The sequence below is a fragment of the Coregonus lavaretus genome, assembly GCF_964263955.1.
Source record: "Coregonus lavaretus genome assembly, chromosome: 6".
Classification (NCBI taxonomy): Eukaryota; Metazoa; Chordata; class Actinopteri; order Salmoniformes; family Salmonidae; genus Coregonus; species Coregonus lavaretus.
Window position 1 is genome coordinate 51,808,569 of NC_139993.1, and position 19,310 is coordinate 51,827,878.

Below are 19,310 nucleotides of genomic sequence, written 5' to 3' on the forward strand. Positions count from 1 at the left end.
GAGAGAGAGGTCTGTAGTAATATACCAGCATAGTCTGGGTTCAGAGGTAGGTAATCCAGTCTTCATACAGCATGGTCTCTGAAGGTGATCTGGAATCTGAGAGGATTTTCACTTTTCATTTGAAATAGGGAGTTAAAGGTTTCGACTGGGAGGGAAATACACATTTATTGATAAGTCACGTATCTCTGTGTGTGAGCCACAGTCACGACTGACTGTTGTGTGAGGTTGATAATGTTGTTTTGTAGGTTTGTGTATATGTGCCTGTAATGTTAGATTAAGATAGTTAAGTTAAGCTTTTCCATAATAAAAATGATGTATAACATGCTATCTCAGAAAGAGAGAGGGAGAAAGAGAGAGAAAGAGAATGAGGAAGGGGAAGAGGTCAGAAGAGAGAGTGATGGATGACGAAGATGGAGTGAGGGAGATGTATAGCTAAAGAGAGTAAGGACGCGGAAAGAGGAGAGTGAGAGTGATGGGTAAAGAACAGAGAGAGACCTGACTGTTGTGTGTCCATTCAAATTGAAAATGTCTTGCTGTGCTGCAGTTAAGTAATTGCTCTTCATGGAATGAATACAGCAATCACAAGAATCTAAGCAATGTCGCTCCTTTAATGCTCCACATTTCTCACAAAGTTAATCATCTCCTTCCTCGTTGAAACATTGTCTGAATCCCAGGGCTCCGGTCAAAGGTAGTGCACTATATAGAGAATAGGTTGCCATTTGGGACATACGCACTATATAGAGAATAGGTTGCCATTTGGACATACGCACTATATAGAGAATAGGTTGCCATTTGGGACATACGCACTATATAGAGAATAGGTTGCCATTTGGACATACGCACTATATAGAGAATAGGTTGCCATTTGGGACATACGCACTATATAGAGAATAGGTTGCCATTTGGGACATACGCACTATATAGAGAATAGGTTGCCATTCGGGACATACACTTAATCTCCCAATAGCGATTGCTTTCTCCTATCTTATCCCATTACAGAAACTTCTGTGAGCCATTCAGTTAATGCCACTTCCCACTGCGCAGGTACACAGGAAACCAGTCCAATAAACCTACACATATTTTCCCACATACAGTCATCCTATTTATAGCGTTTTATACATTGGAATTATTTGTAATAGGCGAGACGAGGAAAGCTTACCTGAAAGTGATTCATAGTACCCCAGAGATGGGCTGCTTCCCAAATGGCACCTTAGGAATCCATATATAGTGCACTACTTTTGACCAGAGCTCAGGCTGCCATTTGGGACGCAGACATGATCTCCTCCCCTTTAGATGACATTTGTATTATAGAACATTAACAAAACATTTTGAAAACATTTCCATTTAACCGCAAGGTAATTACTGTGATATAATTGATCTAATATGGTTCTTTCTGAGATGGATGGCTGTGATTGGCTAACAGCTCTTTGATTTCCTTATTCCTACATCCTGCTGTGCGTCTCCATGGAGACCAGTCAGGAAACAGGTCAGAAAATGTCAGTTGCTTAATTAAAACCCTCTTTAAAATTACAATTGGGAAGGGAAAGAAACCCCCCCCCACACACACACACTACTACATCAGTTTTCTCTCACTCAACTCTCTCTCTTTTCTCTCTGTCTCTCACCTCTCTTTCTTGTCATTCTTCTCTCTCTCTCCTCCCCCTATTCTCTGATGTTAGGTATTATTCATAATGTCCCATCTCCCTCCTCCATATTGTCATGTTTCATCAGTGTGTGTGAAAAGAGAGACAGAAGGAAGGAGGGACAGAGAGAGAAAGGGAGAGAGAGACAGACAGAGAGAGAGAGAGAGAGAGAGAGAGAGAGAGAGAGAGAGAGAGAGAGAGAGAGAGAGAGAGAGAGAGAGAGAGAGAGAGAGAGGAGAGAGAGAGAGAGAGAGAGAGAGAGAGAGATGGGGAGACAGAATGAGGGTATGAGGGAGAAAGAGAGTCCCTGGCTCTGAGGACATCAGATCATTCTTTCTCTGTGTCTGGTTCTCGCTTCTCTCTCTCAATTCAATTCAAAGGGCTTTATTGGCATGGGAAATATATGTTTACATTGCCAAAGCAAGTGAAATAGATAATAAACAAAAGTAAAATAAACAATAAAGAATGAACAGTAAACATTACACTCACAAAAGTTCCAAAGGAATAGAGACATATCAATGTCATATTATGGCCATGTACAGTTTTAACGATGTGCAAATAGTTAAAGTACAAAACGGATAATAAATAAACATAAATATGGGTTGTTTGTTCTTCACTGGTTGCCCTTTTCTTGTGGCAACAGGTCACAAATATTGCTGCTGTGATGGCACATTGTGGTATTTCACCCAATCGATATGGGAGTTGATCAAAATTGGATTTGTTTTGAAATTATTTGTGGGTCTGTGTAATCTGAGGGACATATGTGTCTCTAATATGATCATACATTTGGCAGGAGGTTAGGAAGTGCAGCTCAGTTTCCACCTCATTTTGTGGACAGTGTGCACATAGCCTGTCTTCTCTTGAGAACCAGGTCTGCCGATGGCGGCCTCTCTTGATGGCAAGGCAATGCTCACTGAGTCTGTACATGGTCAAAGTTTTCCTTAATTTTAGGTCAGTGACAGTGGTCAGGTATTCTGCCACTGTGTACTCTCTGCAATAGCATTCCAGTTTGCTCAGTTTTGTTGTTAATTCTTTCCAATGTGTCAAGTAATTATATTTTAGTTTTCTCATGATTTGGTTGGGTCTAATTGTGTTGCTGTCCTGTGGGGTCTGTTTATGTTTGTGAGCAGAGCCCCAGGACCAGCTTGCTTAGGTTAATCTCTCTGTAGGTGATTACTTGTTATGGAAGGTTTGGGAATCGCTTCCTTTTAGGTGGTTGTAGATTTTAACGGCTCTTTTCTGGATTTTGATAATTAGCGGGTATCGTCCAAATTCTGCTCTGCATGCATTATTTGGTGTTTTACATTGTACACGGAGGATGGTTTTGCAGAATTCTGCATGCAGAGTCTCAATTTGGTGTTTGTCCCATTTTGTGAATTCTTGGTTGGTGAGCGGACCCCAGACCTCATAACCATAAATTGCAATGGATTCTATAACTGATTCAAGTATTTAATCCCTAATTGGGATGTAAAATTGTATGTTCCTTTTGAAGGCATAGAAGACCCTTCTTGCCTTGTCTCTCAGATCGTTCACAGCTTTGTGGAAGTTACCTGTGGTGCTGATGTTTAGGCCAAGGTAAGTATCGTTTTTTGTGTGCTCTAGGGTAACGGTGTCTAGATGGAATTTGTATTTGTGGTCCTGGCAACTGGACCTTTTATGGAAGACCATTATTTTTGTCTTACTGAGATTAACTGTCAGGGCCCAGGTCTGACAGAATTTGTGCAGAATATCTAAGTGCTGCTGTAGGCCCTCCTTGGTTGGGGACAGAAGCACTAGATCATCAGCAAACAGTAGACATTTGACTTCAGATTCTAGTAGTCTCTCTCTCTCTCTCTCTCATTCACTCACTCTCTCTATTGTGAGAGAAACATTTACATGTAACATGTTTACCTGCTTTGTTTAATATTAATAGTTAACAATTATATACTGTTCTACTAATGCTGTATTTTTGTAAAGGGATGGTTTCTACTCCAGCTCACTGCAGCTAGTCTAGGCGTGTGGTCAAGGACATGGGTTTTACTCGAGATAGGGGTATCTGGAGCTGACAATTGATTTATGAATGGTTTGGTGATAAAACCTACAAATGCTTTCCATAGAATGAGTTGGTGTTTGAGTAATGTAAGGTACCAGGGAGAGATGGCTCGGGTAGGGGCCAAACCCTGGTTTCCATACAATGAGAACAGTCTTCGCAGCAAATGCTATCTGGCTGGGGGATACTCCTTTCTCATATATCAAGTCTCACCTTTTGACCCATTCCACACATCTGCTGTTTGTCATGTAGACTGAGAGGGTGTATCGTGCTATAAAATATATTTGTATTATTTGTATGTGAGAGCTCTCGGCCCAACACTCAAGAGTGTTGGGTCGACCAGCCTCAATATTGCAAAGCACTTACTCCATTCACGGGTGTGGGGGGTGTGACCTGCTGCCCTATTAATATGTTTTGAATAAAGTAATATCCTGATTGGTGATTGACCCTGTCTCTCCTCATTATTGATTAGAAGTTCCTGTCACGATCGTTTACGGACGAGACGGACCAAGGCGCAGCGTGATATGCATTCATGTTTATTGACGACTAAACACACGACAAAACAACAAACAAAACGTGAAGTCCAAGGTAGCACACAAACATACCTCACACAGAACAAGATCCCACAACTAACAGGTGTCAAAAGGCTGCCTAAGTATGGTCCCCAATCAGAGACAACGAGCAACAGCTGCCACAGGCCAACATAGATCTATACATTCTAGAATCTACACATAGAAATAAACACAACACGAAATACACACACCTTGACTCAACAAATACGAGTCTCTAGAGTCAGGGCGTGACAGTACCCCCCCCCACCCCCCCCAAAGGTGCGGACTCCAACCGTGCCACATAAACATAACAGGGTAGGGGCCGGGTGGGCATTCCGCCTCGGAGGCGGATCCGGCTCCGGGCGTGACCACCACTTACTCTCCACCTCCCTGTTGCGCCCCTGGTCTGGTCTGGACCTCGGCGCGCTGCTTCCCCTCTCCTTCCTCCCACGACGTACCAAGCCCTGTCTGGACCCTGGTGTGGGAGACCCCGAACCTGGAGAGGGGCTGACGTCTGGGTCTGGACTGGAACCGCTGACTGGAGCTGGACCCGACGACGGTGGTTCGAACTGCTCTGGCTCCGGAGTGGAACCGCTGACCGGAGCTGGATCAGGCACCGGTGGAGCGGACTGCTCTGGCTCCGGAGTGGAGTGGCTGACCGGAGCTGGACTGGGCCCCGGTGGAGCGGATTGTTCTGGCTCCGGAGTGGATCCGCTGACCGGAGTTGGACCGGACCCCGGTGGAGCGGATTGCTCTGGCTCCGGAGTGGAGCAGCTGACCAGAGTTGGACCGGACCCCGGTGGAGCGGATTGCTCTGGCTCCGGAGTGGAGCAGCTGACCGGTGGAACAGGCACGGGCCGTGCCGGACTGGACACACGCACCACTGGCTTGGTGCGGGGAGCAGGAACGGGCCGGACCGGGCTGACGACGCGCACCACTGGCTTGGTGCGGGGAGCAGGTACGGGGCCGTACCGGACTGGCGATGCGCACCACTGGCTTGGTGCGAGGGACAGGAACAGGCCGGACCGGGCTGGCGACGCGCACCACTGGCTTAGTGCGAGGGGCAGGAACAGGCCGGGCCGGGTTGGCGACGTGCACCACTGCCTTGGTGCGAGGGGGAGGAACAGGCCGGGCCGGGCTGGCGACGCGCACCACAGGCTTGGTGCGAGGGGCAGGAACAGGCCGGGCCGGGCTGGCGACGCGCACCACAGGCTTGGTGCGACGCGCACCACAGGCTTGGTGCGAGCGACAGGAACAGGCCGGACCGGGCTGGCGACGCGCACCACTGGCTTGGTGCGAGGGACAGGAACAGGCCGGACCGGGCTGGCAACACGCACCACTGGCTTGGTGCGAGGGACAGGAACAGGCCGGACCGTGCTGGCAACGCGCACCACTGGCTTGGTGCGAGGGACAGGAACAGGCCGGGCCGGGCTGGCGACGCGCACCACTGGCTTGGTGCGGGGAGCAGAAACGGGCCAGACCGTACTGGGAACACACACCACTGGCTTAGTGCGGGGAGCAAAAACGGGTCGGGCCGTACTGGGAACACGCACCACTGGCCTAGTGCGGGGAGCAGGAACGGGTCAGGCCGTACTGGGAACACGCACCACTGGCTTAGTGCGGGGAGCAGGAACGGGCCGGACCGTACTGGGAACACACACCACTGGCCTAGTGCGGGGAGCAGGAACGGGCCGGACCGTACTGGGAACACACACCACTGGCCTTGTGCGGGAAGCAGGAATGGGTCGGGCCGTACTGGGAACACGCACCACTGGCTTAGTGCGGGGATCAGGAACGGGCCGGACCGGACTGGCGACACGCACCACTTGCTTGGTGCGAGGAGCGGGACTGGGTTCCCTTATAAACCCCCGCTCCTTCTGCTGCCTAACCAGCTCCTCTCGCCGTGCCTCTACACTCTCCTTCTCCCTTATAGCCTCCTGTAGCTCCTCCCTCTGACCAAATAACTCCTGCTCCCTCTGGACCAATAGCCCTCGTAACCTGGTGGCCTCCTCTCCTAACCTGCAGATTCGCCCTGTCGCTGCCTCCTGCTAACTCGTCGTCCACACCGTGTGCCCCCCCCAAAAAAATTATTGGGTTTGCCTCTCGGGTCTCCGTCGTCGGCACTGTTGGCGCCATTTCTCCTCTCCTACCTGGGCATCCTCATTCATCGCCCTCCGGTAACGGACGGCCTCCTCCTCCGTGATTCTCCCCCAACCGAGGAGGACATCTACTGACGTAACCTCCTGTTTAATTCCCGGCGTTTGCTCCTGAACACGCTGCTTGGTCCTATTTTGGTGGGATCCTCTGTCACGATCGTTTACGGACGAGACGGACCAAGGCGCAGCGTGATATGCATTCATGTTTATTGACGACTAAACACACGACAAAACAACAAACGAAACGTGAAGTCCAAGGTAGCACACAAACATACCTCACACGGAACAAGATCCCACAACTAACAGGTGTCAAAAGGCTGCCTAAGTATGTTCCCCAATCAGAGACAACGAGCAACAGCTGCCTCTGATTGGGAACCACACAGGCCAACATAGATCTATACATTCTAGAATCTACACATAGAAATAAACACAACACGAAATACACACACCTTGACTCAACAAATACGAGTCTCTAGAGTCAGGGCGTGACAGTTCCATGACAATATCGATCCCGCTTAGTGTCCTGAATTTATTCATTTGGGAACCTACCAAATTATGTGTTTGGCTCAATTCCAAAAACACACCCACAATCTGATCCAGAGAAAACTGACTGATAATCTACTGCATTTGTTTTATCAACCAGAACATTAGTTGGCGAGACTTGAATTTTGCAAAACAATTCCCTGAATTTCTTCACAAACCTAAAACACCATCAACTCAGACAGACAGAGAGACACACACCTCAGTGGGAGACAAACAGATCAATATTACTGCTGAGTTCCCTCCATTAAAACATCAACAAAGAAAACGGAGTCTAAAGCGGTCAATCGGACATCCAAAGTCTGTCCTTGAGCTAGCTCACACTATTCTCTCTCATGTGTCCAGACTTTGTGTGTATGCATGTGTGTAAAGGACATCACGCTGCTTGCTTAGCGAGTACCACTTCCTCTCGATTCGGCCCATACCTGGCGCAACCTTGAGATCTCTGCCTTGCTAGAACACGTGACTTCCTTCCTTAAGTGTCTTACCAGTCTGCGCCATGCGAAAACCTAGCTATTTGCTGGTGCAAGTGGGGACATTTCAGGCTGAGGAGTAAGTTTCACACATCCCCATGTGCTACACATGCAGTGTGTGTGTGTGTGTGTGTGTGTGTGTGTGTGTGTGTGTGTGTGTGTGTGTGTCTAACTGTGAGTCGCGTGCGGCACAGTGTGGTGTGATGGCCAGGCCCTTTGTTCCTTTTGCGTTCTTTGTATCCCAGCTGTCAGACACACCCACACACACACCTTTGAGTTCTCCATTCTCCGCAAACACTCCAGCCCATCTCCGGCTGACAGAACAAAACTCAGGAAAGCCCTCGGAATTCTGCCCTTCACACTCCACTGGTTTCCAACTGACATTTGGTGGTGAAGAAGCAATTCCTCAGAATTGATTTGAGAGAAAATCGATGGAGTCTATAGAGCCTGCGGCAGGTATACAGGTAGGCTACACCTCCCTACAACAAAAGGCCAGGGTTGCGTCCCAAATGGCACCCGATTCCCTACACTCTTAGAAAAAAGGGTTCAAAAAGGGTTCTACAGCTGTCCCATAGGAGAACCCTTTTTGCTTCCAGGTAGAAGTATTTTGGGTTCCATGTCGTACCGTCTGTGGAAAGGGTTCTACATGGAACTCAAAAGGGTTTTACCTGGAACCAAAAGGGTTATATCTGGAACCAAAAGGGGTTCGTCAAAGCGTTCTCCTTTGGGGACAGCTGAAGAACACTTTTTTTCTAAGAGTGTAGTGCACTACTTTTGACCAGGGCCCATAGGGATCTGGTCAAAATAAGCGTACTACATAGGGAAAGTGATGCCATTAGGGACACATGCCAAAATAGGGAAAGGCCTGATTACCTCTGTTTGTGATGACTGAACATCACACTCTGACTGCATCCCAAATGGCATCCTATTCCCTATGGGCTCTGGTAAAACGTAGTGCACTATATAGGGAATAGGGTGCCACTTGGGACACATCCTCAGTTTGCAGGACGCATCAACACAACACAGCCCACAGAGAGTAGATAGTCTGTGTGTTTATTTCTGTGGGGGCTCTGTCTGTCTGCCCTGAAGGAATAGTCAAAAGATGCTAGACAGATGCAGGGATGACACACACACGTGCACACACACGCACATGCACACACACACACACACACACACACACACACGCACGCACACCACGAAGGCACTTCACACAGCCAAACATACTGGTTTGTCCAGACACACAAGGGCAGTTTATCCAGTCAGTCAGATATATTGTGAATGCACTTAAAAAATCTAGAAATACACAAACATGATGCACCATGAATCTACTTCACAAAGCCAGACACACACAACATATGAGATCTCTTCAGACACCTATACATACTTACACACCATGAGACCACTTCAGATGGAGCATATCATATTGATGTACAGTACCAGTCAAAAGTTTGGACACCCTACTCATTCCAGGGTTTTTCTTTATTTGTACTATTTTCAAGAATAATAGTGAAGACATCAAAACTATGAAATAACACATATGGAATCATGTGTAACCAAAAAAGTGTTAAACAAATTAAATTGTATTTTATGTTTGAGATTCTTCAAACAGCCACCCTTTACCTTGATGACAGCTTTGCACACTCTTGGCATTGTCTCAACCAGCTTCACCTGGAATGCTTTTCCAACAGTCTTGAAGGAGTTCCCACATATTCTGAGCATTGTTGGCTGCTTTTTCTTCACTCTGCCGTCCGACTCATCCCAAACCATCTCAATTGGATTGAGGTCAGGGGATTCTGGAGGCCAGGTCATCTGATGCAGCACGCTATCACTCTCCTTCTTGGTAAAATAGCCCGTACACAGCCTGGAGGTGTGTTCGGTCATTGTCCTGTTGAAAAACAAATGATAGTCCCACTAAGCCCAAACCAGATTGGATGGCGGATTGCTGCAGATTGCTGTGGTAGCCATGCTGGTTAAGTGTGCCTTGAATTCTAAATAAATCACAGACAGTATCATCAGCAAAGCGCCCTCACACCATAACACCTCCTCCTCCATGCTTTACGGTGGGAAATACACATGCGGAGATCATCCGTTCAACCACACCGCGTCTCACAAAGATACGGAGGTTGGAACCAAAACTCTCCAATTGGACTCCAGGCCAAAGGACACATTTCCACCGGTCTAATGTCCATTGCTCGTGTTTCTTGGCCCAAGCAAGTCTCTTCTTCTTGTTGGTGTCCTTTAGTAGTGGTTTCTTTGTAGCAATTCGACCATGAAGGCCTGATTCACACAGTCTCCTCTGAACAGTTGATGTTGAGATGTGTCTATTACTTGAACTCTGTGAAGCATTGATTTGGGCTGCAATTTCTGAGGCTGGTAACTCTAACAAACTTATCCTCTGCAGCAGAGGGAACTCTGGCTCTTCCATTCCTGTGGCGGTCCTCTTGAGAGCAGTTTCATCATAGCGCTTGATGGTTTTTGTGACTGCACTTGAAGAAACTTTAAAAGTTCTTGAAATGTTCCGTATTGACTGATCTTCATGTCTTAAAGTAATGATGGACTGTTGTTTCTATTTGCTTATTTGAGCTTTTCTTGCCATAATATGGACTTGGTCTTTTACCAAATAGGGCTATCTTTACCAAATAGGGCCACCTTGTCACAACACAACTGATTGGCTCAAAATAAAATCCACAAATTAACTTTTAAGAAGGCACACATGTTATTTGAAATGCATTCCAGGTGACTACCTCATGAAGCTGGTTGAGAGAATGCCAAGAGTGTGCAAAGCTGTCATCAAGGTAAAGGGTGGTTATTTGAAGAATCTCAAACATAAAATACAATTTGATTTGTTTAACACTTTTTTGGTTACTACATGATTCCATTTGTGTTATTTCATAGTTTTGATGTCATCACTATTATTCTACAATGTAAAAATAGTAAAAATAAAGAAAAACCCTTGAATGAGTAGGTGTGTCCAAACTTTTGACTGGTAGTGTATATGATGTCAGTAAGCTCATCATGCATCCCTCTGGTGCAACAAGTTGACTGGATCTCATATTTTTTCAATACTAAATAGGACAATCCCATGACCAGTATGTTATGTCCTAAATCACATTTGTAAATGTAATATATATTATTGTCACGACTTCCGCCGAGGCTGCCTCCCCTCCTTGTTCGGGCAGGTTTTGGCGTTCGGCGTCACCGGCTTACTAGCTACTGCCGATCCATTTATCATCACTCCATTTTTCTTGTCTTCAATCACACACACCTGGTCCTTATTCCCTCATTAGTCATTGTATAAGTGTCCCCTCTGCTTCCTTGTCTGTGTGGGTGATTGTTTATTGTGGAGGTCAGTGAAGCTCGTGTATTTTTTATCGACGGGAGTATTTCCCATGTGCCTTGTATTTTCCAGGCACCTGTTTTTGTGCCCTGGAGTGTGTTTGACGCATTTCTGCGTAAACCTGTATTTTGCGGATTAAAGACTGTTATTCTGTGATTTACCCTCCTGCGCCTGACTCCTTCAATACCACCTCATCACAGAATCACCCACCTTTCATGGAGTCAGCGGCATGCCTGGAGTCGTGGAACGGGCCAGGAGCATTCAACTATGCTAGCCAGCTTGGGTGAAGCGATGGATCGGGTTCTTCAGGTCGTCCAACGCCTGGAGAGGAGAGAGCCCGATCCGTCGAGACCAGCTGTCCAACCGGATCCCTCCACCTACACCCCAGCACCCAGAGGGATCCAGATATCCCGACCACGGGAGTTCGACGGGAGAGCGGCGCTGTGCCAAGGATTCCTTCTCCAACTGGAGCTCTACTTCTCCAGCATCCGGCCGATCCCATCGGAGCGAAAAAAGGTGTCCGCCCTCGTCTCCTGCCTCTCGGGGAAAGCCCTGGAGTGGGCCTACGCGGTGTGGAACGAAGGAGGAGCCGCATTGGAGAACTACGGGGAATTCGCTCGCCTCTTCGGGGCGGTCTTCGATCACCCGCCCGAGGGTCGAGAGGCGGGTTAGCGGCTGGTCCACCTAAGGCAGGGGACGAGGACTGCGCAGCACTTCACATTGGAGTTTCGAACTCTGGCAGCTGGGTCCGGGTGGAACGAGCGGGCCCTGTTCAACCATTTCCGGTGCCATCTGCGAGAGGATGTCCGACGGGAGCTAGCCTGCCGTGACACCATGTTGTCCTTCTCGCAACTGGTGGACATGGCCATTCGTTTGGACAACCTGCTGGCAACAAGAGGACGTCCTGGAGGAGGTCTGCCCGTTTCCATCCCGGCTGACTCGGATCCAGAAACGATGGAGATGGGTGGAACCGTTAGCTGAGAGAGCGGAGGACGACAGCGCAAGGGCCACACTGGTGGCGCGAAGGGACATTTCACCACAAGTTTTCGTCAACGCTCTTCTGGGGTTGGAGGCGGCAGGCAGGGTACTCTCGCATCACCCCAGGTATCGAACACCCACACTCGTTCAGAGCCCTCTGCTGCGCACTGTAAAATACACATCTCCTTTCCTGAGCACATGGTAGTTCCCCAGTGTAAGGCGCTAGTTGACTCAGGCGCAGCTGGGAACTTTATGGACAGGGCATTCGCACACCGTATAGGCATTCCAATGATTCCCCTATCCATTCCACGCCCCATCAGAGCACTTGATAGTCGACCATTAGGGTCCAGGTTGGTTAAGGAAGTTACTGCACCAGTCACCATGATTACCCAGGAGACTCATTGTGAGCAGGTTACTTTTTCCATTATTGAGTCTCCTGCTTTCCCTGTGGTATTAGGTATCCCTTGGCTAGCACTCCACAACCCCACCTTCTCATGGCTGCAGAGGGTTCTCACAGGGTGGTCACGAGAGTGTCAGGGTAGGTGTCTAGGTGTTTCCGTTGGTGCAACCACGGTGGAAAGTCCAGACGGTACCTCCACTGTGCGCATTCCCCCTGAATACCTCGATCTGGCGCAAGCGTTCTCTAAAACGCAGGCGACTAAATTACCACCGCATCGGGCGGGGGATTGCGCAATAAACCTCTGGGTAGACGCTGTACCTCCCAGGAGTCATATATACCCCCTGTCACAGGCTGAAACGGTGGCTATGGAAACATATGTCACCGAGTCCCTGCGCCAGGGGTATATACGTCCCTCCACTTCACCCGCCTCCTCGAGTTTCTTCTTTGTGAAGAAGGACGGAGGTCTGCGCCTGTGCATTGATTATCGACCACTGAACAGGGAGACAATCAGATTTAGTTATCCTCTCCCCCTCATTCCTTCAGTGATTGAATCAATGCATGGGGCGCGCTTCTTCACCAAATTAGATCTCAGGAGTGCGTACAACCTGGTGCGTATCCGAGAGGGAGATGAGTGGAAGACAGCATTCAGCACAACCACGGGGCATTATGAATACCTGGTGATGCCCTATGGTTTGATGAATGCTCCCTCCGTTTTCCAGTCCTTTGTGAATGAGGTGTTTCGGGATATGCTTTGGTCGCGGTGTAGTGGTCTACATCGATGACATCCTGGTGTATTCCGCTACGCGCGCCGAGCATGTGTCCCTGGTTCGCAAGGTGCTGGCCCGACTGTTGGAAAATTACCTTTATGCTAAGGCAGAGAAGTGTATGTTTTTCCAGCAGTCCGTCTCCTTCCTTGGATACCGCATTTCCACCTCAGGTGTGGAGATGGAGGGAGATCGCATTTCAGCTGTGTGTAATTGGCCGACTCCAACCACGGTTAAGGAGGTGCAGCGCTTCCTTGGCTTTGCCAACTACTATTGGAGGTTTATCCAGGGCTTTGGCAAGGTCGCAGCTCCCATTACCTCCCTGTTGAAGGGTGGGCCGTCCCGGCTCCGCTGGTCTGCTGAGGCTGACCTGGCGTTCAGCAAACTGCGGGGTCTGTTCACCTCAGCCCCAGTACTGGCCCACCCCGATTCATCACTACCGTTTGAGGTGGAGGTGGATGTGTCCGAAGTTGGGATAGGAGCTGTCCTGTCTCAACACTCGGGTACGCCACTCAAGGTCCGCCCCTGTACATTCTTCTTGAAAAAGCTCAGCCCGGTGGAGCAGAACTAAGGCGTTGGTGATCGGGAGCTGTTGGCTGTTGTCCGAGCCTTGACCGTGTGGAGGCATTGGCTCGAGGGGGCAAAACACCCTTTCCTCGTCTGGACGGACCACCATAACCTGGAGTACATCCGGGCAGCGAGGAGGCTGAATCCTCGCCAGGCCAGGTGGGCCCTATTCTTCACCCGGTTTGACTTCACTCTATTATACATCCTGGGTACGAAGAACGTGAAGGCAGACGCACTGTCCCGGCTGTATGACACAGAGGAGAGGCCCAGCGACAACACCCCCATACTGCCGGCCTCCTGCATTGTGGCGCCGGTAGTATGGGCGATGGACACGGATATAGAGCAGGCATTACACACGGATCCCTCTCCACCTCAGTGTCCAGATGGGCTACAGTATGTGCCTGCTCTTATCCGTGATCGTCTGATCTACTGGGCACACACGTCACCCTCCTCTGGTCACCCAGATATCGGCCGTACAGTGCGCTGCCTGACCGGAAAATACTGGTGAACTACCTTGGCTAAGGACGTGAGGGTGTATGTCTCCTCCTGCTCAGTGTGTGCCCAGAGTAAGGCACCTAGGCACCTCCCAGCTGGTAAGTTACAACCTTTACCAGTTCCACAACGACCATGGTCTCACCTAAGTGTTGATTTTTTAATTGATCTCTCCCAAGGTAACACAACCATCCTGGTCGTTGTGGACAGCTTTTCTAAAGCCTGCCGCCTCCTTCCTCTGCCCGGTCTCCCCAAGGCTCTGCAAACTGCGGAGGCCCTGTTTATACACGTCTTCCGGCACTACGGGGTACCAGAGGAAATCGTTTCTGACCGAGGTCCCCAGTTCACGTCCAAGGTCTGGAAGGCGTTCATGGAACGTTTGGGGGTCTCGGTCAGCCTGACCTCTGGGTTCCACGCCGAGAGTAATGGGCAGGTGGAATGGGTCAATCAGGACGTGGGTAGGTTCCTGCGGTCCTACTGCCAGGACAGGCCGGGGGAGTAGAATGTGTTCTTGCCATGGGCAGAATATGCCCAGAACTCTCTCCGCCACTCCTCCACTAACCTAATGACTTTCCAGTGTGTTCTAGGTTACCAACCGGTTCTGGCACCGTGGCACCAGAGCCAGACCGAGGCTCCTGCGGTGGATGACTGGTTTCGGCGCACGGAGGAGACGTGGGATGTGTCCACGTTCACCTCCAACGCGCCGTGCGTCATCAGAAGGCCAACGCTGACGCCACCGCAGTGAGGCCCCCGTCTTTGTACCGGGGGATCGGGTCTGGCTCTCGAGGATAGGTTATTACTTCCCCCTGATAACCGTATTAACCCCTCGTTTCTTGTGTCTCTCCTCAGGCCGGTGGTAGCTGGTCCGATCCAGGAGTCTGAGGTGCGGGAGGTCCCTCCACCTCCTCTGGACATCGAGGGGGCCCTGGCGTACTCTGTCCGTTCCATTCTGGATTCGATGCGTCAGATGGGGGGCCTTCAGTACCTCGTGGAGTGGGAGGGGTACGGTCTGGCGGACCAGTGCTGGGTCCCGGTGAGGGATATCCTCGATCCCTCCATGTTACGGGATTTCCACCGTCGCCATCCGACTCGCCCTTCTCCGCGTCCTCCCGGCCCGGGGGGGGGGGGGGGGGGGGGGTATACCGCCAAGGCTGCCTCCCCTCCTTGTTCGGGCATGTTTCGGCGTTCAGTGTCACCAGCTTACTAGCTACTGACGATCCATTTGTCTTGTCTTCAATCACACACACCTGGTGCTTATTACCTCATTAGTCATTGTATAAGTGTTCCCTCTGCTTCCTTGTCTGTGTGGGTGATTGTTTATTGTGGAGGTTAGTGAAGCTCGGTGGAGCTCGTGTATTTTGTATCGATGGGAATATTTCCTGTGTGCCTTGTATTTTCCAGTGCGCCTGTTTTTGTGCCCTGGAGTGGGTTTGACGTATTTCTGCGTAAACCTGTATTTTGCGGATTAAAGCCTGTTATTCTGTGATATACCCTCCTGCGCCTGACTCCTTCAACACAATTATATAATTATGCATCTCATATTCATGCAGCACCCAGGAACATTTAGATAAAGATGGTATATTTACAGGTTAAAGTACAGTTGAAGTCGGAAGTTTACATACACCTTAGCCAAATACATTTAAACTCAGTTTTTCACAATTCCTGACATTTAATCCTAGTAAAAATTCCCGGTCTTAGGTCAGTTAGGATCACCACTTTATTTTAAGAATGTGAAATGTAAGAATAATAGTAGAGTGATTTATTTAAGCTTTTATTTCTTTCAACACGTCCCCAGTGGGTCAGAAATTTACATACACTCAATTAGTATTTGGTAGCATTGCCTTTAAATTGTTTAACTTGGATCAAACGTTTCGGGTAGCCTTCCACAAGCCTCCCACAATAAGTTGGGTGAATTTTGGCCCATTCCTCCTGACAGAGCTGGTGTAACTGAGTCAGGTTTGTAGGCCTCCTTGCTCGCACATGCTTTTTCAGTTCTGCCCACAAATGTTCTATAGGATTGAGGTCAGGGCTTTGTGATGGCCACTCCAATACCTTGACTTTGTTGTCCTTAAGCCATTTTGCCACAACTTTGGAAGTATGCTTGGGGTCATTGTCCATTTGGAAGACCCACTTGCGACCAAGCTTTAACTTCCTTACTGATGTCTTGAGATGTTGCTTCAATATATCCACATAATTTTCCTTCCTCATGATGCCATCTATTTTGTGAAGTGCACCAGTCCCTCCTGCAGCAAAGCACCCCCACAGATTGATGCTGCCACCCTGCGGTTGGGATGGTGTTCTTCGGCTTGCAAGTAACCCCCTTTTTCCTCCAAACATAACGATGGTCATATGGCCAAACAGTCAATTTTTGTTTCATCAGACCAGAGGACATTTCTCCAAAAAGTACGATCTTTGTCCCCATGTGCAGTTGCAAACCGTAGTCTGGCTTTTTTATGGCGGTTTTGGAGCAGTGGCTTCTTCCTTGCTGAGTGGCCTTTCAGGTTATGTCGATATAGGACTCGTTTTTACTCTGGATATAGATACTTTTGTGCCTGTTTCCTCCAGCATCTTCACAAGGTCCTTTGCTGTTGTTCTGGGATTGATTTGCACTTTTTGCACCAAAGTACGTTAATCTCTAGGAGACAGAACGCGTCTCCTTCCTGAGCGGTATGATGGCTGCGTGATCCCATGGTGTTTATACTTGCGTACTATTGTTTGTACAGATGAACGTGGTACCTTCAGGCGTTTGGAAATTGCTCCCAAGGATGAACCAAACTTGTGGAGGTCTACAAAATGTTTTCTGAGGTCTTGGCTGATTTCTTTTGATTTTCCCATGATGTCAAGCAAAGAGGCACTGAGTTTGAAGGTAGGCCTTGAAATACATCCACAGGTAGACCTCCAATTGACTCAAACGATGTCAATTAGCCTATCAGAAGCTTCTAAAGCCATGACATATTCTGGAATTTTCCAAGCTGTTTAAAGACACAGTCAACTTAGTGTATGTAAACTTCTGACCCACTGGAATTGTGATACAGTGTATTAAAAGTGAAATAATCTGTCTAAACAATTGTTGGAAATATTACTTGTGTCATGCACAAAGTAGATGTCCTAACCGACTTGCCAAAACTATAGTTTGTTAACAATAAATGTGTGGAGTGGTTGAAAATCAAGTTTTAATGACTCCAACCTAAGTGTATGTAAACTTCCGACTTCAACTGTATAATCATTGACTTCAGCTGCTGTTCTAATGACTTGGTCTAATATAGGGATCATCAACTAGATTCAGCAGTGGGCCGATTTCTTCTTGAGCGGATGGTCAGGGGGCCAGAATGTAAGGGTTGGTGTGAGGTGTAGTTTGAGGATGTAAAAGACAAACCTGAAAAGAAAGGTAACACAAAACCCTCTCCTGTCATTACATGTTGGCATCAGGTTTTAAAAAAGGGATAGCTCTGGTTATTTGCTGTCATTCAAACCTGTTCTTCGCAGATGGTGATATTCTTTTAAACATATAAATGCACAAAATTGCTCAGTAAGTTCAACATAAATTGAAAATGCGTGCTGCAATGTTACACCTGTGTATTGAATATCCATTGCTGTGGTGTTTCTCCCGAAAGCTGCCAGTTAATAAGGGAGCACTTGTGATCAGGGCTGGGGTCTATTCCATTTCAATTAAGTCCATTTCAGTAACTGAAATTCTATTTCAAATTTTCCTCACAGCTTTTTCATGAGGAAAATTGGAATTAGAATGTCAGTTTACTTCCTGAATTGACTTAAATGAAATGGCATTGACTCTAACCCTGCCCAGTTAACCGCTTGTAAGTTGCACCAATCGACAGAGTAGGAGAAAGGATGATTGTCCACAGGATGTGCAGTACATGTGTATATTTCTGTACTGTTAGAAGGAAAGGTGATAATGGCTAGTTGCTGTTTATTATCACGGTCTGCATGATGGGCCCGTGTAGCTCAGTTGGTAGAGCATGGCGCTTGCAACGGCAGGGTTGTGGGTTCGATTCCCACGGGGGGCCAGTATGGGGGGAAAAAAAGAACAAAAAAGTATGCACTCACTAACTGTAAGTCGCTCTGGATAAGAGCATCTGCTAAATGACTAAAATGTAAATGTAAAGGTGTGACCCAGGTGCGGTGCAGGATAGACAGTAGGCAGTATGCAGAGATGGTGAAACAAGGATCTTTACTGGTGGTCCCGAAGCCAGGATACAAAACAACTGACTTAACACGATAAAAGAAAGATGGAGGAACTAAGTCTCCAAAAACAGTCTGACAGCAAAAATACGAAATAGTAACTGCGACTGAAATAATAAAGAAACAGGGAGAACACTTCTCAAATACCTGTACGTACTTCTTCGATCAGACACTGATTAGTACTGCTGAGCATAGCTAGCAGAGAAAACTGAGCAAGGGAACACAGGGAAGTGACAGCATAAATACACAGGTGAACAGGTAGACACAGGTGACACCAATAGGATGATGATTAGTCAGACTGTGAGTATGGAGGTGCCTAAGGATGTTGGAGGATGACACCAAGTGGGTCGCTCTGGAATTGCGACCCCCTCCTGTAACAGTGCCCCCCCCCCCCCCCCCCCCGCCCCTCGACGGAATGTTGTTATCAGCTCTGGGTCCAGAATGTCCCTCCTGGGCACCCAGGACCGCTCCTCCGGCTCATAACCCTCCCAGTCCACCAGAAATTGGAGACCCCACCCGCCGGCAGTCCAGGATCCAGTCCACAGTAAAAGCCGGCTGCCCTCCGACGAGGCACAGCGGGGGAACAGGACGAGGAGGGGGAGCCAGGGGACAGGTGGCGACGGGCTTGAGGAGGGACACATGGAATGTGGGATGCACCCACATGGTGGGGGGAAGTTGCAGGCAGTAGGCCACTGGGTTGACTCGCCGGACCACTCTGAATGGCCCGACGAACCGGGGGGACAGCTTCCTAGACTACACGCGGAGGGGAAGATCCCGCATGGAGAGCCACAACCTCTGTCCCGGGTGAAAAACCGGGTCCGGGCGATGCCTGCGGTTGGCCTAAAGTTGAGACCTGACCGAGGCCCGCTTAAGCACTGCCCGTACCTGCCTCCAGGTGCGGCGACAACGACTGATGTGGGCCTGGACCGACGGGACCGCCGCCTCCTCCTCTTGCTCGGGGGGGTTGGTACCCATATTGGCACTGGAAGGGGGACAGGCCGGTGGACGAGCAGAGAAGGGTGTTGTGGGCGTACTCCGCCCGCGCCAGTCGCTGACTCCACGTACAGTAGCTGGTTTGCTGGAGGTATAGCACCTCAGCACCCCCTCCAGATCCTGGTTTACGCGCTCTGTATGCCCGTTCAACTGGGCATGGAAGCCGGAAGACAAGCTGACGGAGGCG